Source organism: Paroedura picta, chromosome 5 (assembly GCF_049243985.1).
Source record: "Paroedura picta isolate Pp20150507F chromosome 5, Ppicta_v3.0, whole genome shotgun sequence".
NCBI lineage: Eukaryota > Metazoa > Chordata > Lepidosauria > Squamata > Gekkonidae > Paroedura > Paroedura picta.
The window spans coordinates 41,256,052-41,273,130 of NC_135373.1; the positions used below are offsets into that span (position 1 = coordinate 41,256,052).

The 17,079-nt window shown below is 46.2% G+C and overlaps 1 protein-coding gene and 1 long non-coding RNA gene across 3 annotated transcripts in view; both read right to left on the reverse strand.

Moving 5' to 3' along the window:
* Positions 1–869: 869 nt before the first annotated feature.
* On the reverse strand, positions 870–4,687 carry LOC143837534 (uncharacterized). The gene is made up of 3 exons (XR_013231005.1): positions 4,521–4,687; positions 3,637–3,736; positions 870–2,594 (listed from the first exon to the last, which is right to left on the reverse strand). It is a non-coding gene; the product is annotated as an uncharacterized LOC143837534 (long non-coding RNA).
* Positions 4,688–8,128: 3,441 nt separating this feature from the next.
* CSMD2 (CUB and Sushi multiple domains 2) overlaps positions 8,129–17,079 on the reverse strand; it is a 644,506-nt gene continuing 635,555 nt past the window's right edge. For both annotated transcript variants that reach the window (XM_077337490.1, XM_077337489.1), the window contains one exon: positions 8,129–16,568. The gene's annotated coding sequence lies outside the window, so the exon portion shown is untranslated. The remainder of the gene's footprint in view (positions 16,569–17,079) is intronic.

Genomic DNA, 17,079 nt, shown 5'->3' on the forward strand with positions numbered 1-17,079 from the left:
TCTCTCTCTTCCTCTGGGTTCCTCTGCTGTTCCACTTCCTGAAAGAGGACTCTCTTCTTCTGATGTAGGAGACCGAAGCTCAGAAGTCAATTCAACCCATCCCTGGCTCCAGTTTCCCACTTGCAACCTTCTTACTCTGCAATGCAAGCCAGCTCTTGAATGCTCATTTCCAGTTCTCTCTGACTCTCCGTGGCTTCCTAGGTGTCAATCCGTGTTAACACCAGTAATTGCATCATTCCCCCCCTCCCCAGAATGGAAGATCGAACAAGTACCGACAGCCAAATTTGTCAGCTATAATTTTGCTCCTGTCTGCGGCATTGTGAGCAACCTTGGTGGAGGGTATCTTCCAAAGGCTGCTGCCTTCCTGTGCTTCCCTGTTCTGCTTCTTTGGGCTCTGGTGTACAAGCAAATAGACTCTCTGATAAGGAGTGTTTATGGGACAGAGAAAGAGGGCAAAATGTGACCTCCATCCTTAAAGCTCTTATGCAAATAGTGGACATACAGAGATGAATCATTGTGGTTCCCCTCCCCTCCACAAGAGACTCAAAGATGGCAGGAAGGAGGTATTCTGCCTGCTATAGGCTGATTTCACCCTCCCTCACCCCAGAAAATAGGTGACAAGGGGCTCCGTTGTACTTCGAATGCCTATAAAGCTTGATTCGCTGAATCATCCAAACTGGAGACATAATCAGATTGAACTACTGTGCCTTCTTCCTAGGTTGCTTTCACATGGAGATGATTCTCTGTGTAGCTCTTCTTACCTTTGTACCTTTCCTCTTATATCTCTGCAATGTAAAGGGGCAAATGCTTTTTTTTCTCTTTAATGTGCTAGGAATCCATAGCAATAAATAGTGACATAACAATCCAGCAACTGATTTTTTTTTTAATGTCCCCCTAATTGTGGGGAGTGGGGTAGGGTGAAGGCCTTGGTGAGGGGGGAGGGAAAGGAAAATGGTATCCATGTAGGTGGGGCCTTCAAAATCAAACGACTTTCACTCACATGAAGTGCAAATGTGAATTAACTACAATCTTTTGAAACAAAGAAACAAAAACCGTCTATAAAGCAGGGTTATAGATTGTTTCAAAGCAGCAGAAGATCAGGAACGTAGCCTACGACTACGACTACGACTACGACTACTACTACTTATTTCCCACCACTCCTGGAACTGGCTTATGGCAGGGTACAATTTTCCATAATAAAACCCCAATAAAACCCTGTTAAAACACACTAGAGCGTAAAAGTCACATAACAAGAAATAAAAAATCCCAAAGCACATAGCGGTGTAACCCAGCCTCCAATCCCCCCAGCAATATCTAATAGAGGAAGTGGGAAGAGGGGGCACAGATGATACAGAGCCATTTGGGGATAATGCCGAATGGATGGTCCCAAGCAACCAACTCCAAAGCCTATGTATGAAAGCAACACTAGCCAGATTTGGGGATTATAAGAGATACTGTCTCTGTATCCATACTAAACTACAATTCCCCAAGTTTATTTGGGGGAGAGGAGGTATGGTAATAAATGTTATACAATTAATATATATTTTTATAGTTTAGCTAGGGCTTAAGACAATATTGACACAAGTGTGGGAGACCACCTAAAACTCTTGTTTTAAAAAAAGGTCCACTGCCTCTGGCCAACCGTAGGACAAGCATGAGACACTGTGAAGTACTTCTCTTAGTTATACTAGATCCACATTATTTACCATAATTATCCTGTGAACTGGACTTAAGATCTAACTGGAAGCCATTTAAAAGGCTGCAGAATAGGTAAGATATGATCCCAGAGGTTCAACCCTTACAACAGATGGACTACTGCATTTATACCCTCTGGAGTTTCGACACAGTCTTCTAGAGCAGTCCCATATAGAATGTGCGGTAGTAGACAAGTCTTTACGGTTGCATGGATCAATGTGAGCAGACCAGCCTTCTGCAGATAGGGGGAACATTTACTTCGGCTCAGTTCGGCTGCCTCAGTGATCACTGCAGCCCAAAGAGGCTCATAGGAGGCCAGCCGAGGTGGCCGAATGAAGCCAAAGCAGGCAAGCCTACTTGAGGCAGCCTTAGTGATTTGGGGAACTCAGGCAAAAACTCGAGAATGGCATCCCAGAAGCATGTGGCAGGGCGATTAGGAGACACCCCACTGCCTACTCCTGGTCACTGTCCCTTCTTCCCATAAGGCAGTGCAGTTCCCCCTCCCTGGCCCTGTGTCTGCCTTATACATCTTGGTTTGGCCCATGCTTGGGCTTCTGGGCTGTGTCTGCTTTTGTGGCAGTGCAGAATAGTTTTCCATGGAGCTGGCGAAGGTGTCGTGCTTGACGCCGTCCTGCGGGAGCGAGGGGCGGATGAGACCTATGAATCTAGCTTTGGAGACATAGTCGGGTCCCTTGGGGCTGCTTTATCTCCTTCTGAACACAGCCCTTGCAAGCAGAATGATTAAAGAAGACCACGGCTTTGGCTTTATCATGCAGATGCAGGTGGCTTCTCGGCAGTTTCCTTCCGTAGATGGCCTTCTCGGGCTGGCATTTTCACTTCACCTGGGACTGCCTCTTCAAAAGGGCAAAAATCCCTGCTTACCATAGCTCATCCAGATTCTGCAAAAGAGCAGAGACCTCTGCTAAACATCAGTGTGTGTGTGTGTGTGTGTTGGGGGTGGGGGGTGGGGGGTGGGGAGTCCTATTTTTGCAGATTTAAAAGATTGATCATGATCACAGAGTCAGCAGATAGCATTATCTTTGCATTATCTTGTCTAATTGTATCACCAAACAACAACAGAAACATGCTGGTGTGTGTTGTTGATAGCACTTAAAACTTGTGCCTACATCTGGTTAAAAAAAAAACAGCAGAAAAACTGTCTCATTGTGCAGTTTACATTATTAGCATATTAATATTAGTATTGTTAGCTGAGTAGGGATCATGAACACTTGATTTTTATTCAGGGTTCCACTAATTTTGTTCAATCTAAACTTTGGATCCATTAATGCGTTAGAGTCAGGTGATGTTTTCATAGGTTTCAATGCAAGCATTCTCCCTGTTAATATTTCCCCCCAGAGCAACTGGGACAGAATCCCAGGGACTGTATCCTCACCCTTAAGACTCCCCCTCTCAAATATCAGGTGCTAATCCCTTCATTAGATTGATCTCTCAGGTGTCATGCACCTGAGATAAGGGTTAGGATACATACAGTCCCTGAGATTCTGTCCCAGTTATAAATAAAAAGGTCCCTCAAAATCAGGCAAATGCAGAACTTGAAGCAAAAGATTCTGAAGTTCATTTTCAGGAAGATAACTTACAGGAACACAATATTGCAGGTAGACCCTGCAACGCCTTAGACAAAGATCTCAAAGTTCAAAGAAATCCCCCCACCTTCAGTAATAATATATTCTAGTCCCCACAGCCCAGGTCTTATCTTCAAAGAAAAATGCAGATCACAACTAACACCTCTTAGGTGTGAAAACGATAACCTAAAAATTCATCCCCTCTCCCCGTAGCTGCTGCCAGCTTCTTTCAGCCAATATCATCAGGAGTTTCAGGCATGGCATCCCACCAGGCTTCCAGCATCACCTGTCCCTTGCTTACAGCGCCATCTGAGTATGACTGAGTGTGAAATGGATGGGCACTCGTGGAAGAACTTACCTTCTTGATCTTCCTCCCGTCCATCCGCACATCGCCCTCTTCACCCTATCAACTCTCCTCCTCTCCTGAAGGCCTGGATCGGCAAGCTTGCTTCAGTCAGCTGGAGAAAGAAAACCAGTCAGCTGGTTCAATGGCCAGTTGGAGGACTAAGGGCTGTTTTGACCTCAGCCCTCTGGGTGGCCCTTGACCTCCCATCCCCACTCCCTGAAAGAGAGCACCATGGTCCGCATGGCTGCCTCTTCCAAATACATTCATTCCTACTGGGTGGCTAACAATGACGCCACCCCCTTCATCCCTGGTGTTTAGGGGGCTCACTGGGTCTCTCTTGCCTGAATGAGCTCCTCCCCGCAACCTGGCCATCAGGGCATGCGGAGTGACAAGACTACCCAGAGCCAGGGGCCCACCCCACACGGATTAGTGTGCCAGTGAAACTGGAGCTTCCCCATTGGGTTATTCCTTCACTGAATGTCGACCAATCTGCCACAATGAACCAGCCAGAACACCAGGACTCCTTCATTCTGCCTCTTTATTTCGTCTGGCCAAAGCAACTTGCTGGAATATCCTTGAAGGAACTTCCCTGTCAAGCTGGCAGCTGACCAAGCCTCCTTGGCTAAACAGTGGGATCAGGAGAAGGTGACCAGATTTTAACATTGGTAAAGTGGGTCATCACTGACGGGGGGGGGGGTTCTTGATTAAAAATTTGGTCTATATGGAGCAACAAAAAGTTTCATAGAACGCAAAAATAGTATTGTAATATATATTTTTAAAATTTCAACATAAGTACAATTTGCCAGGTACCCCCGGACATCCCTCCAAAAGTGGGACAATCTGGTCACCTTAGATCAGGAGGGGAAGAAGGGAAGCAGGTGGGGATCTTTGCTTACCTCCTTCAAGGTCACTAATCTCTTCTGGGTTTACAGGCGCACTTCACCAAAACTCACCCCTGGATGTCCCTGCAAGGAAAACAGTCAGTAAGCAGGAATGGCTCTTGCCCTTCTCTCCAGTGGCATCCTCCAGGTTTCTCCACAGCCTTTGATTGGCCAACATTCGCTGGCAGCTGGCAGCCAGCCTGTCCTGGCTTCAAGCCATGACCTTTCCACTAGTTTGCCTCCATCCCCTTCACTCTTTCTCTCTGTTGTATGTTCTAAACAAAAATGAAAACATTGGTTAGAGGATTTCTCAATTACGGCCTCTATGTCAGCTTTTCTCAACTTCTTTACCATTGAGAAACTCCTGAAACATTCTTCAGGCTTCAAGAAACCCCAGAAGTGGAATCTCCAGGTCCCAGCTACAGGCTGGCATCCCTGAACAGTGGCAGGGATGCCAGCCTCCAGAGGGGACCTGGAGAACCCTCATACTGAAAGCTTCTCTCTAGACTGCAGAGAGCAGTTCCCCTGGAGGGAGGGGCTGCTTGGGATGGAGGCGGGGGCTATGTGGTGCTCCCCTCTATGCGTGCATGCACACACATGACAAAAGTATCCCTTTCTTCTGAAATTGCAAACCTTATTTATCACACAATCACTTCTCCATGTAGGAAATACTTGAGTGTCTCCCTTCTCTTCTACGGGGAAGTAGCTACTGGGAAACAGTGTCTCCCCCCTCCACATGTCCCCGGGGCCTCATGGTGCTTCTGTGCCCCCTGTACAGTTCCCCCATCTTCCATGCCATTGGTCTCCAATTTGCTTGGTTGTGATGGTCTTGGAAAGACTGCAGCAAGACAAAGGTGGTAACTAGATGGAAAGGGAAAGTCTACATCTTCCCAGTCCCTTCCATATCAGCATTATTTCCCCTGCTACAATTGCCTGTGATGGTTAACCCCAAAACATTCCTCCCTTCTCAGATTGCAAATTGTAAACCTCACATGACTTACTCATGAGTAAACATTCCCAGGGCAGAGGCTTTTCCTGGGCATCCTGGGTCCCAGAGGGCCAGTAGGGGGGCTGTTTCTGGGCCTCATGCAGCCCCCCATCTCCAGAAGGCACACAGAGGCTGCCCCAACTCCTCCTATGTCCTCTGAGTTGAAAGAGACAGGGAGGCCAGGGCAACCTACTGTCAGCAGGGCATGCTCTGTGGCTGGCTCCTCTTCCACCCAGCAAACTTCTGAAACTGGCAGAAAATTGGAGGTGGGGAACTGATTCCTTGTTAAGTCTTTCCTGGCTGAGGGCTCCCTCCTGACTGGGGAAAGCTACCAGGGTAGGCCATTCCTGGATGAGGGCCATCACTTAATCATGATTAAACATTCCCAAGACAGAGGCATTTCCGTAGCACCTTGGATCCCAGAAGGCTAACAAGAGGCTGTTTATGAGCCTTCTGTAGCCCTCCATCTCCAGTAGGCGTGTAGCAGCTGCCCCAGTCTTTCCTGGCTGATGGCTGCCTCCTGATTGGATCTAAACTACCTGGGCCAATCTTCCTAGATGAGGGCCAATCAGGTAGTAGGTGAGCAGTCAGTTTGGATTTCATCAGATTTACTGACAGATGATGATAAGAAAGGAAAATACATTTTTGGAGAGGGGATTAAAGGTCAAAAAGGAAACAGGATGGTCTTGTCATTTGGCTATCAAGTTGAAACCCATGAAGGTGCTCGGCATCTTTTTTTTTTTGTAGCAACCATTTAAGAAGCAAAACCTTAAGGATGCTCAAGAAGCATCTTTTGAAAATTAGAACAATTAACACCAAATGCTTCCCTTGCATAAATACTCAATGCTGTCTTGGAGACAGAGAGGGGGGGAGTTGGAGAGTTGGAATTTGTAGGATACCCTGGGAGTTAATCACTAATTTCCAAAGAGTTAGTATAAATTGCTGTTAATTAGCTCAGTAAATGCTTCCTGTGGGAGGCCAAATTAGAACCTGTTCCAAAGGGCCAGATCAGCAACTGAGGAAGGGATCAGCTCTCCTCTCCCACTGCATGCATGTTTCAAAAATGAAGAAATGAAGAGGGTCCATGCCACAAGGGATGCTGAGAATGAGGGGTACATTCCTGAAAGATGGAACTGGTGCTCAGGATACAGATTGAATATGGGCCTTATTTGAGTTTGGGGTGTTAGAATGATCCCTCCACCTAGACGAGGTTGGGACTGTAGCATTTGTAAGCCCACCTAGGCAAGAACAGCCCACTGGGGATTTAATGAAGCAATCCCCTCTCCCCTTAATAGGCTGTTGCTCTGGATTCAGCTTTGCATTTCAAGTCTGGATGACCCAGCAGACTTTTTGGAAGTTTTGGGGGTACCATTTTTGTGTGAGAATCCTCATGCCATCTCAGGAAGGCTAATGATTTTCTTAAAATAAAGATCCTGTTTCCATTTGCTTTTTTTTTTGTCTCCCCCCCTTTTTTTGGAAGATTAGATCTCACGATTAAGGGCAATTTTCTACTCAATTTTATTGTGTGTCCTTGGATTCAGTAAAGACATCCCTACATACTTGTAGTCTTCATCTTTTTCAGAGATGCTGGTTGTTTCTTCCATGGAATTCTTCATGACATGACAATAACTATTCTTCTCCGCAATACTCCCTCTCTTAAGATCTGTTCACTTGTGCTTTCTTTTAGCTTTTATGTGTTTGCTTTATTTTGAGTGTGCAAGTTTGTTAGTTACCTTTAAAGCAGTGGTCCCCAACCTTTTTCAGGCTGGGGACTGGGGGGGGGGGGGAGGAGAAGATTGGTGCTCACCAGTGGGCGCACACACGCAGGTGCAGAGCTTCTGTGCCTGCGCCTTCCCCCTCCCCCGCAGTGTGGCTAGGCTTGAGCAATTCGGCCGCCAAAGCGGCCAATTGCTCCTGGCACAGTGAGTGCCGCGCCTTGGGGGGGGGGAGGGAGGCGTATCCGCTGATGCGCTGGCACCCACGCCTCCCTCAGCCCGGTGGTTGGAGAACACTGCTTTAAAGTATTTATTTTAATAAGATTACTTTCATTTATTTTGTTCTGGTTCATTGAGTGTATCTAAGGGAATAACCTGGGTATACACTGGTAGAGATCTTGTTGTTGCCTGTCTTGCTATGCTTGGTTCCCCATTCCAATATCTAATTTGGGTAAACATCAGGGGCTGTTGCAAGGGTAACATGGAGAAGGGAGAGAATGTTGTAAGCCACTTTGGGGAGAAAAGTGGTGAATAAATGAAATAAATAAAATCTATAAAGGAAAAGGTGGGCTACCTTCTGCCCACTCATTCAGAATCATTTGGATGCAAAGACATCAAAATGTTAAAGTGCCGGACAGGGATCCAGGTAAACCCGGATTCGAATCTCCATTTTGCTGTGGAGATTTGCTGGGTGACCTGTGGTCAGTCACACACTCTTGGCGCAATCTGCCTCACAGGGATGTCGCAAGGATAAAATGGAGGAAAGGAAGAGGAGGGTCTTTGAGTCCCCATTGAGAAGAAAGGGGAGGGATATGACTAAAGTAAATCAATCAATAAAGCAGAAAACAAGCAAAAAAATCTTTGCAAACCCTTTCTTTTGAGAAGAATGGGGGAAAATAAACTTCTTGTAAGAAAAGCAATGCAAAAATTTATATTTTATTTAATTCAAAAATTTAAAATAGCTTTCAAATTCAGTAAAGTATGCCGAGACACAAAGGAGAAGCCTCATATACAGATAAAGGATAACTTAAAGTTGTATATATAGCAGACAAGCCGGTTTTATGGATAGAATACATATTTACAATTAGTTTTAGGTTTTTTTTCTTTTTCCTTTTTTAAAAAATCAAAACCATATTTATAGATTTTATTACATTTACAAAAAAAGCTGAATCTTTCACTACCGTTTACTACAATAATGAAAAAAAAATGTACATTGTGTCTCCCCCACCCCCACTGTACAAACCTTTGTTTCATAAAAATATATCTCTGTACAAAAGGTTTTTTTTTCCTTTTTTTTTAATCATTTTTTTCTGGTAAACTGTAACGCAAGTCCAATGGGCACTGAAAATAAGATGTTTTGTTCAGCTCTCAAAAAGGGCAGGGCATCAAAATATCTTCTTCTCTCCTCCCCTCCGTTAATAAGGGAGCAGGAAGTTTGAAAGGAACTGACCACCAAGAAGCAGCATGGACATCACAACTTTATACCAGCCCTCCTCATAGTGTGGTGATTTTCAAACTTTTTATCTCCAGGGACCCTTTCCATAGCACATACTTTGCTGAAGCAACCTTCTGCTAGGTGCAAAATGTTTGAAGAATATTCTTGGATGCCAATATTAATTTTATTATGGAAACCTTCATGGGTGAGGAACCCCAAGCTTCTTCCGTTTGAAAACCACCAGTCTACTGCATTATCTAAACAAGATGAAGAATGAACCACCACTGATGGGAATCTTGACCACCCATGAGAAAGCAGGGTTCTACTAAATGATTCAAAATGTAGGAGGGGTCTGTAAAAATGAAGCTTTTGATTGGCCGAGTTCTAATGGGCTCCAAAGCCTGGCAAGACCAAAGCAACCAACCAACATGGCGATGGGCTTGAATGAGTCAAAGTTCCTCCAAGAACCTCAGCTTGCTAGTTCTGGAATACCACTGCAAAGGACTGGAGTTCAGCCTGCTTGTTAACCGATGGAGAATCTCCTGTTTCAGAAGCAGATCTGAGGTTCTAGCACATTGCTCCCTCAAAGTTGTTGTTTTTTTAACACTGCTTTGTGTGTTGAAATCAGTCTTCACACCTCCCTTTTCAAACAAAGAACTTCCAAGTCTTGGCAGGCTTTTCCTAACAGCAAATATGCTGCTTTTTGCTTGTCTACTGCTCAAGAAACAAAATGGTGACTATCCCCCCTCCCCTTGTGTGACCGAGCAACAGAGGCGGATGGAAAAAGACCCTCTCCCCAACTTCTACTGTACTTGGAAAAACAGAAGCACAAACATGCCACTCCTCCAGAATTTCACTAGTACTGCTTGTGTCTCCCAGCTCTAATCTAACAAAGTAGCACCTTGAGAAGCTGACGGAAGTAGGGGGCATGCCCAGGTATAGTCACGGAAGTAAATCGGGGATAAAGAGCAAAATCACTCACACTGCCTAAATTTCTTATCTGTGGACACTGGAAGAGAAAGAAGGCAAAAGGTATTTCTAATTTCAAACCAACACTTCTGGAAACTTAAGTCTACAGCAGTGTGTTTCTTGCAGAAATCCATGAACACAAAAACAGATAAGGCATGAATACGATTTTTCTGGCCCAGTTTCCCTAATGTCCACTTGGGCATTAAGGCACCAAATAGTGGGACATTTCTCCCCTCAATCCATTTCTTCTGTTTGTGAGCTGCAAATGAATCAAATGGCACCTCCCAGCCCAAAATTGCCCTCTAAGCCGGGAGAACCAAACAAATGGCCGACACTTGAAAATCAAGAGTCCCTTATTGGGGCAGGCTGAAGGAAACGCACATCCCCTTTCTGGGCATAGGAAAATGCTGCATTTGCACTTTAGAAGGCAAACATGGGCTCTGGATGTCCCATCAGAGTACGAGGTGGCTTTGAGTAGAGATTCCACAATTGGTATTTGGAGAGTGGGCAGGAGGTCCTTATAATGTGGCTAGTAAGACCCCCCTCCCCCAAAGGGACTTTTTCTTTCAAATTTAGCATGCAGAAGGAGCAGAGTCTTGTGTCCCTCTCAAATCCTGATGCTGGTTGAACATTTGAAACAGCAATGGTACAACCGTAAGCAAATTTAATACCCTTCTAAATCCATGGAAATCAATGGGCTTGGAAAGGGGTAACTCTGCCCAGGGCGCATGCTTTCCAGTCCCCTCCCTGGAGCTTACAGACAAAACAGACAGGCCTGCAGGCAGCATTTGCATTATGCATGGGCTCCAATCCAGAAATCACCAGGCAAAATGGCTGCAACACTATAGCATTTGCAGGTGATAATGGAAAGGCAGAGTGCCATGTTGTCATCCAATTCCAAGAGCCACCCATTTCAACCCCGTTTAATATTTTTCTTGAGATCAATATGACTTAAATGGGTTTACTTCCATCTGGATTTTCTGCACCCTCCGTTTGTTTAAGCACACGTAGTTAACACAGTCAACGGCTCTTCGCTGGATGTTCTGTGGAGATGGCAAATCAATAGAGAAATGGCCAACTCAAATCAAAGGGGTGACCTACTTCACATGAACAGCATACGAGGTGCTAAAACAGCCTGGACTTAACGCACACAATGGGAAAGCACATGACTCTGTGCTCCTTCAGCTGCCCTGCATATAGTAAACTCAATAACAGGGAGATTCCTAGCATGTGATTTTCCATGGACGGCTGACTTTTCTATTTGCAGAGCTGTGCATGTCTGTGTGTGTGTGTGTGTGAGAAAGAGAGACAGAGACAGTGACTGTATTCAACTCTTACCCACCCGCTGCAACAGCTCTTTTACCCACTAGCTATTTTACCACCTTCTATCAAATAAGAAAGGCCTTAAACCTCAAGTTTAGACTGAATTCTGGCATTCCAACAGGGCAAACCAGCGAGGCCGGAACTTCTGCTAATCCCTGACCCTCTTTATGTCCTGTGCTACGCCTTTCCCCATTACATATTAAGTCCTCGGATATGAAGTCCTGAGAGCCAGCTTGGTGTAGAGGTTAGGAGTGCGGACTTCTAATCTGGCATGCCAGGTTCGATTCTGCGCTCCCCCACATGCAACCAGTTAGGTGACCTTGGACTCGCCACGGCACTGATAAAACTGTTCTGACTGAGCCATGATATCAGGGCTCTCTCAGCCTCACCCACCCCACAGGGTGTCTGTTGTGGGGAGAGGAATGGAAAGGCGACTCTAAGCCGCTTTGAGCCTCCTTTGGGTAGGGAAAAGTGGCATATAAGAACCAACTCTTCCTCTTCTTCATCAGTACTTTAAAAAAAAGGAAAGAAAAAAATGGCAATACTTATTTAAAACTATCCACCGATTTCTACCAAATTTCCTCGTGTGAAAAACGCTGCTGGCACTCAGTCCTAGTAAGTGCCAACACACAAAAACGGGCTTGTTTAGGATGTACTTTAAGCAGTGGAGACAATCGACATAGCAGGGGGCAACATAGCAGCCTGCCGCCTGGGCCTTTATAGCAAATCTATTTTGTTTCCCGTGTGAAAATACATGAACACCAGCAACTGGTAACTAGTGAAACAGACTCTAGGAAGCAGTCAATGCTCATCAAAGATTGGACTTGTTTGTCAAACCAGACAGGTACTTGTTAAAGCCAGGTGATGCACTCGATATTAAATTAAATATCTCACAACAACGGACTTCGATTTGGGATTAGCCATGGATTTTGGTTTGGGTTTAGCCTCTGCTGTTCTGGTGCCACAAGTTGACTGGATTATATTTGCTGGAATAAAGGTACAGTGCTAAATCCTACATGGGGGAGGAACAACCACTTATGTTTGTTGACATATCGACCCCACTCATCCATAAAGCAGAGGTGGGTGGAGTGCCCAATTTCATGATCAAAAGGAGCTGTGCAGGTGAGCGGTGCGTAATCCCATCTTTGGAGGCTCCCATTCAGCTCTGATAGTAGAACTGAGGCATGCTGGGAGAACAGTGAGTAGCGCAAATGAGCCATTGGTAAGATTGGGTGACAGACTGTAAGGTGTTAAGATGGGGAAACCTGGCCTGTCAACACACCAGGAAAGCTCATGGGATGGAGTGTTCAGCCCCAATGCGCCATTTGGAAAGTCAGAATTAGGATCCTAACCCTATTTCCACAGGTATGTATAAGCCACAAATGTCTAGTTTCACTCTGAAATTTTCAGGAACAAACTACAGGCACCAATGCTGAATTTCTAGGGCACCCCTTTCTCTTCACTCTGCCAATCCTAGAATCATAGAGTTGAAAGGGACCTCCTGGGTCATCTAGTCCAACCCCCTGCACTATGCAGGACACCCACATCCCTATCCTCTAAGACTTCTTAGCTTTACTTGCAGCCAACAAAGGTGCAAATGGGTACAGCAAGAGCATAGTTAAATTCTTTCTGATTCACACGTTTTAATGGAACATTTAAAACATCAGGTCATGTTTTGCTCCTGTTAGAAGATAGTATAGAGGGGTTCCTAAGCTGCCTTTCCAGCAGTAACCTGTCTTGATACAACTCCTGTCTCATATAGACAAGGCGAAGATTGCACATCTCTGTTGCTCCATGCAATGCACTTGGCAGCCTTCTGCAGCCTTGATTTGCCTCAGGGCCATGTAAAAGAAGGTTCGCGGGATTAACTCTTGAGTTTCCACTTGGCTTCGCTATTTGAAACTGGCTGCCCAGCATATCCTTCTAAAAAGCTCTTGCCCTTAAAAAGCAAACAGAGCAGGACAGTCATGTTTTGTTCAGCAAAACAAAGTCAAACCTGAAGAGTCCTCCTCCTTTGGATGGCTCTGAAGCAAACTGAGGCTGCATCAAGCAACAAAAATATGAACTTTGTCTTTGCGTCCAAGGAGTTAGGTACAGATTCTTGATAAATAAGAACCCTGGCTAGAGTCCTGCTAATCACAATGCTGAAAGTAAAAGGACAGGTACTTTTGCATTGCACATGATGCTGGGGGCTCCAAGTGGTTTTCTTTAAAAAGCACGTGCCTGAAGCCCAACCTGGAGCTGTACTATGGTGCAGGTGTTTAAATCTTCTCCTGCTGCCTGAAAAGGCCCTGGAGGACTGCTATTTGCCCTGCTGGCCTGGATGAGGCACAATGAACTGAATTTTTACCAGGGGGGTCTGCTCTTCAAAAAAGATAAATTTCAATTCTGTATCAAAATGCTCAAAAGGGCATGATTATAATTTTCATTAAATATCAGAAGTATTGTTACCCTATTGAAAAACCATGCTGGGGGAAAAAAATCTGTTTTAATTCATACCCAACGCTTGCCCATTGTGTCCTGTAATAATAACCATGCCCTTTTTGAAATTACAAGACGAGATTAAAATGATAATGTTACTGCCTCCACGGAAAACAGGTGAGGGGACTGAAAGAGAAAAGCAAGCCCTGGATGGTCATGGCACATCTTCCCTCTGAAGTATAGAGGTGTTATTTCCAATGGGGGGGGGGGGCAGGTCTTCCCTTTGGAGTCCAGGTCAACCCCCACCTTCAAACCAAGGGCATTGAAAGGGACAATCAACAGCAGCCCAGCTGAGGCGCACTCTCTCCTTGCTGCAGTCAGGCTGTAGAACGGAAACGTCTCACAACATAATTCTGGACATTTCTGATATTATAGGAAGCGAATATATCAAAAGTGGAAAACACGAAAAGTGTGTTCACGCTATTGGATGTTGCCAACCCAACCCAATACCACAATTATTAGGCATTGTATCAGGGTGGCAATATCAGATGGCACACCCCTAATGTTTACTCCAATAGTGCAAACACCAGCACTATGGATCCATTTGACGTCACAAAAGTGTATGGTGGAGTAAAGGTTAACACCTTGTCCCATGTGCAGCTCTAAATCAAACTGGGGATCCTCCCACCTGCTTTTTTTAAAGGGGAAAAGTTTGGAGAATTTTCTCACAGACCGCCAGAATGGAATTCTCACCCCCCCCCCCCCCAACTAGGGCATAGTCTGCATGGGGCTTTTACCCACTGTCAGCTCGAATAAATCCCTGCTGTCTACACTGAATTTGATTTCCACTTTGATTTTGGGCGCTTTAAATTTTCCCTCTACAACATGTATGATTGATCCGGAGTGACCCTACCTTTCCCCCGCGATACCCAGGAGCAGATATAAGCCTCGATATTTGAAAAACCAGCATCAGGAAGTGTGCAGCTTCATGCTTTTGCGAATTAACTCCTTTCTCCATGCCTAGTAGCAAAGCAGTCTTCCCTGATTGGCCAGGGAATCAGTTCAAAGACTTCCTGGTTCAAGGTTGCAAGGCTTCCTTCCCTGTCTTAAAGTGACTGAGCTCCAGAAGCCATAACTACTCTTAGCAGATATTTACCTCTTGTTATTTTCCTCTCTTCTGCTGTCTCCAATCCTCTCCCCTGCCCCAACCCATTCAAGAAAGAGACTCCTGTTGTGCTTGGCTCCCCTCCCCGCTCTGAGCTTTCCCAATCACGTGCAGAACACTTTCTGTTTCAATGGGGGGGGGGAGATAGAGGAAGAACCAAATTCATATCGATCTGAATTCAGCAGGATCCGCAATGGGAAAAAAAAGTAAGTGCAGAAACAGCCTAGATCTAATGTGGTTTAGAACAGCAGGGGTAGCTGTCTTTGGCTGGAAGGTGGACATAGCTACCTCTTTGACCCACCAACCAAGTTGCACCTTGGGAGCAGGATGACACCATCACTAAGATACACTTGCTTACTAGGTTAGCCAAAGGCTCTTTCCAGACTTCCCACATACAAACAAGCAAGCAAGCCATGGAAAATCCCACGGCCAGGAGCAAGCAGGGAGGCTTTTCCAGCCTTTCAAAGAGGGGGACTTCTGGGGAAGGGTTGCCAGCCCTGGGCTAAGAAATCCCTGGAGTTCTGGGGTGGAGCCTGGGAAGGACAGTGTCTGAGGAGGGGAAGAAGCTCAGCCAGATTTTGATTCCATCCAGCCCACCTTCTGTTTTTCTTCACAAAGCTAAGCAGGGTTGGCCCTGGTCAGCACTGGGATGGGAGACTGCCAAGGACGTTCAGGGTCTCTACTACCCTGAGGGAGGCACTGGCAAGCCACCTTGGAACATCTCTCCAGCAGGACAGTTGCCTCCTTACTGCCCCAAAGTTCCTCACTGTCCTCCTCCTGCCCCCAAATTCTTCACTGCCCTCCTGGATTCTTCCACCATCCACTTTGAGAACCCCTCCTCTAGGGTAAAAAACAAGCAAGCCAGAAAAATCAGTTAGTGGCACAGTGTGCCGGTGATGTCACTGACGTTATCCAATAGGTGCCCCTGAGCGTCATGTGGCCACACTGTAGAGGGCATTCCAAAGATCATCAAAGTGCTTGGCTGGACTGTGGGGAGGGGGAAAGGGGAAGGAAAGAAATGCTGTTTTTCCAATGACAAAATTTGGCAATTTCTGCATAGGCAAAACATCGTTGACCTGCAATAAATGCACAAATTGGCTTCCTTGCTACATCCATGCAAAAAACCATCTCTTCCTCCTGCCAGGGAACAAGCTGTTGGAAAAGCCCTGCTCTTCTGGCTGCCAGACCAAAGCTAGCAAGGAAAGCAGCAGCAGTGGTTTAAACAGTGGGCTTTGAACCGGCCTGACGTCTGGAGCCCAGATGAGAAAATGCTGCAGACCGTAAGGTAATAAAAGCAAAATCCGTCTTCAATGCAGAAGGAGAGGGTGTTTAAAAGGGGGGGGGGGGAGGAGGGCCAGACTTTGCAGGAACCTCAGATCTTTGTGGCAGGGTGTCCACCTGAAACACACAGGCATGATTAGATGGGAGTGGGGGAGAAGAAACAGAAAGAAAACAACCATTTCTCCTTTTGTTAAATCTGCCATTTCAGTTCAAAACGATTTTGTTCCAAGCTCTCTGTGTCCACAGGGCCTTCTCAGCCATGACGGATCGGTGGGCTGTCTCCTCCTGCAGGTCTGTCACAGAGTCCCACCACCAGGGGACGAATACTGGTCGGCTTCTCCATGTCCCCGGGAGATATTCACCGGAAGGCGATCGATCGCCCACCCCAAGCGAGCGGCGGGATGGACTTTGGTCTCTCCGCATCAGAGTCAGCGAGTGCTGAAGCTGGCCAGGATTGGCTGGCAAACAGCTGAGAGGTGGAGAAGCACAGGGGTGACGGGCAGCTTCTGGGCCCCTCGCCCTCCACACGTGGGCTGGAGGGGATGCTTTGGTTGATTTGATTATCAGCTGCAGAGCAGGACAGATCGGCAATGAAGATGCGGAGCGGTGATGGACGGAAAGGCAGTCTCTCTCCCTCGTTCTCTGGATCGGCATAAAGGCACCATGCCAACGCCACAGCCCCACCACTTTGGGGAGCGATGATCATGGGCAAAGATGAACCAGAAGGACCACTGGGCGCTGGGGAGGCTCCTGTCCCTGGAGGATGCTGCAGTGGAGGAGAGAGAAATAGGACCAGAAGGAAGAGAAGGTGAGAGAAATAGGACCAGCTTGACAAAATCATAGAATCACAGAGTTGGAAGGGACCTCCTGGGTCATCTAGTCCAACCCCCTGCACTATGCGGGACACTCACAACCCTATCGCTCAACCACTGCAACCTGCCACCCCCTTAAGAAGGAGCAAGCTTTGGTTCAACAAATCATTACATGTCATTATCACCTCTGCTTGCTGACTATTTTCCACCACCAGCCCCTTTGTATGCTGCCCTTCCCCAGGGAGTTTAGGGCAGCTTGCAACAGCTATAAATAACACATAGAATCATATTAAATCAATAACACCAGATCAATCATAAAATTACCAGTGTTCAAATTGAGCTTTGCAATTCCAGATAGGCTGCCTCTTTCTCTCTATAGAGATGCCCCTGCACCTTAAATCTTTGATTGTCGGTGGTGGTGTTAATCAGACTTTTGATGTTATTTCCTGGCCTCATCCATAGGCC